General features: G+C 31.5%; 1 long non-coding RNA gene across 2 annotated transcripts; it reads left to right on the top strand.

Annotated features, from left to right (window-relative positions):
- Window positions 1-1,686: 1,686 nt before the first annotated feature.
- LOC141461090 (uncharacterized) lies at window positions 1,687-4,396 on the top strand. Of its 2 annotated transcripts, none has more exons than XR_012462603.1 (4): window positions 1,687-2,205; window positions 2,350-2,510; window positions 2,713-2,862; window positions 3,524-4,396. It is a non-coding gene; the product is annotated as an uncharacterized lncRNA (long non-coding RNA). The 2 variants fall into 2 exon arrangements; XR_012462602.1 differs by having other exon boundaries at window positions 2,350-2,524; window positions 3,524-4,395.
- The last annotated feature ends 1,604 nt before the right edge of the window (window positions 4,397-6,000 follow it).

Below are 6,000 nucleotides of genomic sequence, written 5' to 3'. Positions count from 1 at the left end.
ATATTACCAGATTATAAGAAGAGGTCATTATAACAAGCAACAGCATCCAAAACAGTCATCACAAGACTTCTAGGACCGCAGAAGAATCCTCCTAATTTTGTAATATCTTAGAATTTTCCAAGAAGTTCTCTTTGCATTCTCCTCAGTCAATAAGTGGCGCAACGTCATTCCGTAATCTAAACAATTTCTCTTAAAATCATTTAATTTTACTTATTAGAGATTAGTGGCACCACATAAAATATTTAGACTTAAAGATGAAGAAGCAATTTAATTTATTGATCAAGGAATTTTGCGATGAATGATTCTCACTAGTGAATATTCTAAAACAACTTTAATGATTTAAATATATTCTTCCTGCTTACCCTGCTTGAACATAGAAATGCACAACTTTTGCCTTTCTTTGCACTAGTTGAAAGGCAGGCATCCTTTCTCCATAAATTAATTGAGTGCAAAGAGGGTATTTGGCTTTTACATCAACTCCGTAAACCCATCTACCTAACATCAAAAAAACCCAAACAAGTAAGTGATTAAGCAATGCTGAATAACATTTGCCAACAGCACAAATAATAATAATAGTAATAAAACAAACCTTCTCTCAGGAAATATTTTTCCATTATAAAATTCCAAGCTAAATATGCACCTGAAAGACCACACTGGAGTAAAGTCGGTTCGTCATCATCCCTTCCGCACATCAATAGTTAGACACCACAAGGAGGGACCCTCTGAAATGATAATTTCAAAACTTAAGGATTCACATAAAATGGGCAGATATTTTTTATAAATAGTATTTTTTTTTCTCGTTCCGTTGGTGCCCTTTATTAGAAGCTTCTGGATGAGTTTCTGTAAACTTCTTAAGTTAAGTACAAAAGAAACACAATCAAAAGATGAATGATACTTAACAGAAATAGAAAAAAATTAAAATAGTTTAAGGACTTTTCCAACCTAGGCCGAAAAGCTCATATATTTCAAGACCTAAAGACCAATTGTAACATCATATTATTTATATCCATTAACTAAACATCTGATTTCCATTCATAAGAATAGTGAAGAAATGAATACCTGGACAATTTTTTCTAAGGAGTTCAACAGGAACCTCACACCTAGGTCCCTCAATACTCTTTTTCTAGGTCCCCTAAGTGAGTTCTCCTATCATTGAAATAACATTGAATTTTTTCACCAGTATTTTTTTGCGTTCTCCTCCTCAGGTCTTAAAGTCCTAAGGGTATGTTATCGCAAACATATTATAAAAAGCCAATAGTTGCTCCTTACTCAGAACCTCCGAAAAAATAAATTCCACCCAGTGAAGGCTGTGCCAAGTTAAAATATGTATGCCCAGATAAACTGACACTGAAGTTAAAAAATCAAATTAAAATCTACAGGTTTTTTAGAGGAAATGGATTTGTCTCCGATATTCACTCACCTATCTGGCGAAAAGAAAAATATTAATAGTAACTTTAAATTATATTATTATTATTTAATATTAATTATAATTACGTAATATTTAAATACCATTTTTTAAGTTTTACAGATTCTTCAGTGTCGCAGTTTTTAACCACCAAAATATCCGCCTGACGTATGAGATTGAAATAAAGTCTGTTTCCCATCTTCCTATATTAGAAATAAAAATAAAACTACAACTCAAATAATACCCCCTGTGGGGTAAAATAACCAACTGAACATTATCAAAATAGAAGGTTATTGTTAAAGGTTTACATAAATCGCCACCAGAGCGTTCTGATTATTGAAAAAATTCATTTTGCAACCAAATAATGTTAAAATTTCAAGATTTGGATTAGGATACAAACCAGCACAGGAGCTCTAATATGTTTATATTTCTTTTTTCATATTATCAATTTTGTTTCAAATATTTAACTATAAAATGTTTATTTTTAACAATTTTTTTTATTCATTTAATATATATTTTAAACAAAGTTATAGCTCTTTAACTATAGGCTTTTTTTTAAATGTTATTTAGTAAGAAAAAAGTGAATTTTAATCAATTTCTAGGCTAAAGTTTAGTCAAAGTACTGCTTTTTTTTTTGTTTTGATTTTATCTGCTCCTTAAAAAAGAAATAACATCTTTCTATTACGGCCATAATTTTCCTAAAAACTACTAGGACACAATAAGTTTTAGAAATACTTTATGAGTGTATGATAAAGATCAGAGTTCAGTAAAAGTACTATTCTCCAACTTTCAGACACAAGGTAATTCTTTAGTTTCTTTGTTTTTACTTTTAATTTTGAAAATATAAATGTGCATAGTAAGAAAGTTAATGCTCTATATAAATAATTAGTGATCCCAACTTTTAACAACTGAAAAGTTGTGATTGTTGTTTCATATTTTTCAAGGGGATTCAGCTTACTTTAGATAACTAGGAAATAGTACTGAAGAAAATCAACTGAAAATAGTTTATTTCTGAACCTTTCCTAAAGAATAATTACTTTATGATTAAAAGTGAGAGTTCTTGTGGCATGTACAAGAGAAATTTCAAATATCTACCTCAGAGAAGGTACGTTTTATCAAGTAAGTAACAACTAATATCAATTTAAATTTTACTCGAATTTTTTATAAATTTGTTCAAAACCGAAGTGACAAAAGCAAATTTCCAAAACTTTCGAGAAATGTAGAACAGTTTCCTTTTTTCTCTTTCACTTCATTTTACCTCAGAGATTTCGTTGAAAATCATTAAAGTGGTGCTTTCTTTTTTTTAGATGGATCCAATTCAATTGTTGGAGAAAGGCGGAAAATGAAATCCTCTTTAGTTAAGTATATGGTTTCCCAATACACTACTTGAAATTTGAAAACTACCAGCTACATATTCGCTGAAATATGCCACCTTATCTGCTGGCGGGAAGTTGTAGGTATGTTGATACTTTCTTAAAAAGTCTGTTAAGGCAATTACCGTAAAAACTGTAGCGATCTGGAAGGTGGTAATTCTGCACAGCAATTCTTCTTAGTGATTCTAAAACTGCACACCAAAACGTAAAACGTCCTTGTGATGTGTTAGATCCCATAAATACAGAAATAGCAACTCTTTTGGTAAACGCGAAAGAGAATGTATAGGTTGCATCTGGTGTGGCTGAAAGGGCATGCTGGTATAATAGTTAATGAGAAAGTTTACGTACTAGCGTTTTAGTTCACTAAGTTTTAGAATCACTAAGTAGAATTACTGTTTAGAATTACCACCTTCCAGATAGCTACAGTTTCTACGGTAATATTGAGGCATTATTGGAAATCTTATCTCATCTTTAGATGCAGCAGAAATAGACACAAGTTCCTGAAGGGACTGGCAGCACATTTCCCTTTAGCTCCAAAACTATTTTAGCTATAATGCGCTACGAAGCATTTAAAAATTCATTAGTGGTGATAAAATAAAAATATAGGATACAGAGAGACTCCATATTGTCTTCATTAGTTCTTATTTATTCACACAAACACTATCACCACTACACGACTAAATACACCACAATAAGCGCACAACACTTAACGAAGTAAGATTCAGATACCATTGTATTGTTCTAGGAAGGAAAAGCCAGTATGCATCGGTCAAGTTATCATTGAAGCTGCGAAGTAGAAAGTTGTGGAAGAGAGTCACTCTTACCTTGAGGCAGTCATGGAGAAGAGAGAAGTGAAAGAGCCTGCGATATTCCTCAACTCAATTAAATATTGAAAAAATAGTGCCGGTTTTTCCACAAAAATAATGTAAATTGAGGTATTAGAAGCCAACTGTAGCTGAGTATACCAACATTTTGGTTTTTTCCAGCCTTCATAAAAAATATTGAATAATGTGCAAACAAGACCACAAACAGAATAAATAAATAACAAGTAAATAGTATACTAATTTTCAATTAAATAAAACTTTTTTAGTTGGGCTTATCATTTTTGAATTTATTGAAATAAAACTTATTAAAAAAAGCTAATCTTAAGAAATTACAGGAGTGATATTGTTTTTTTTCAAACCAGTCAACAAGATTGTCAATGAAATCATGTGTATGCTTAGAAATCTAATTAATTTTCATTTTTATAATAAAATTATTTGGGATTATAAAAAATATATTCAACTGTAGACGTCAACACTTGTTCAGTATTCTTGATTTATTTTGATAGAAAATCGTATTACATTAATTACTATAGCTTTTTTCAGTAATAATAAATCTTTTTGATATAAACCATACCTTTTTCTAGTAAACTGATTGCAAAACGGTTTTTTGAGGTTGAAATAAACTCAAACTGCTTGAAAAATGCTATGATTGCTGTAATTTAAACGTAAGGGTGAATTAAGATACAACAATTTATTCTCAGTAATATTTAACAATGCTTTATTCCTGTAATATGTACATTATTCATTAAAGAACTTTAATCTTCAATTAATTTCATTTATGTTACAGCAAAAATGCATCTTAAACAGGGCCGCACAATTTTTTATTGTAGTATTATAGTAAACAATGCATCTACATAAATGAAATAACCACCTCTTCCTCTATCTCCCTCACCCAAATCATTTTTACCTTCTGAGGTTGCCCGCTACCTTGGACTTTACTTAGACCGAAGACTTTTTGGAACCCCCACACTAGACTAAAAAGAACAGAACCGAACAGACGCTATCGACTACTTAAAAGACTCATAGACGATAGATCAAAACTCTCTCTGGACAAAAAGATTAATTTATACTACTTTTTTAAAACCCATCTGGGCGTATGGAATATAACTGAAGGGTTCAACTAAACGCTCAAATCTCCTAAGGATTCAGTCCCTTCAATCTAAAATACTTCGAACTATTGAAAACGCTCCATTTTATGTCTCCGACCTAACTATACACAGTGACATTAAAATTCCTTTTGTCACGCAACTTGCTAAAACAAGATACAGCAAGCTTCACATCTACCTGCAAACTCATATAAATCCTCTATATAAATATCTTTCTTCAATAACTCTTCCTGACAACCCGACAAGACGCCTTAAGAGACAGAGCCCTCGTGATCTCCTCTCAAGTGAAGAGAGCGACTAACAGCCTAATGTTTTGGAGTGTTACCACTGGGTAACTTCTCCACTCGTTTGCTTCATTTGTTACTCTGTCATCACTGTAACTTATAGCGCCATCGCGCTCATTGTAGCAAAAAGGAACGCCAAAAAAAAAATTATTTCATCGAATAATTATTTTTCAGATTGAAAAGTCAATACCGGAGCACTGCTGCAAAACTGTGTCATCAAATTACTCTAAAATAAAGTTTGGAAACTTGTGCATCAAAATGATTTCATTATGAATCAGTTACAATTGCACTGTATTAAAATAGAATAAATAATTTATAACACTAATCTAATACCACTTCTATAAACATAAACACAACCATAAAACATTTGGTCATAATTTGTAAATAAAGGAAAAAAATTGGAAAAATAAAATTTGTCTATGAAAAATAACAGAAAGTAGCATGCCCATGCATTCTAGCGGCAATCAGTTGAACTATAGTAACACATTAGTTTAAGCTATAGCCGCTAGAAAGCATGAGAATGTAGTTTTTTAACTGTTTGAAGCCATCAGATAGCATTACGTCAGCAAAAAAATAAATTCCATTCAGTATCATCTCAGTGACTGAGGAGGAAAGGTCGCTCTGTTGTCCGTCTCTCCAAATATGTCTGACATCTCTCTAAAAGTGTCATGTAAATGTGTTGAAGTGGTGTTAGTGACGATTAAACATCGAGTCTTCTTAAGGGTTAAAATTGGAAACATACTGTAGCTAAACGTTCGCCCCACCCTCCACGCCCGCGGACTTAACTTGCTCATATAGACGCCATGTCAAGATGTCCGCTATCGAAGCAACTTCCATTTATTGCCTTTTTTTTTGTCAATACAACCTATTTAAGCTTAATTTTATTACCATTAGTTAAAAATAATATAATACCACCTAATTGTAATTTTTATTAATTAAAAAAATGTCTAATACCAAAAATAAATTAATAAAAATAATGAAGTTTAGCCAAATTTTAGTTTGTAGATT

Source organism: Rhodnius prolixus, unplaced genomic scaffold (assembly GCF_049639745.1).
Source record: "Rhodnius prolixus isolate KJV_2025 unplaced genomic scaffold, Rpr scaffold_6, whole genome shotgun sequence".
Taxonomy (NCBI): Eukaryota; Metazoa; Arthropoda; class Insecta; order Hemiptera; family Reduviidae; genus Rhodnius; species Rhodnius prolixus.
This window is presented reverse-complemented; position numbering and strand designations above follow the sequence as displayed.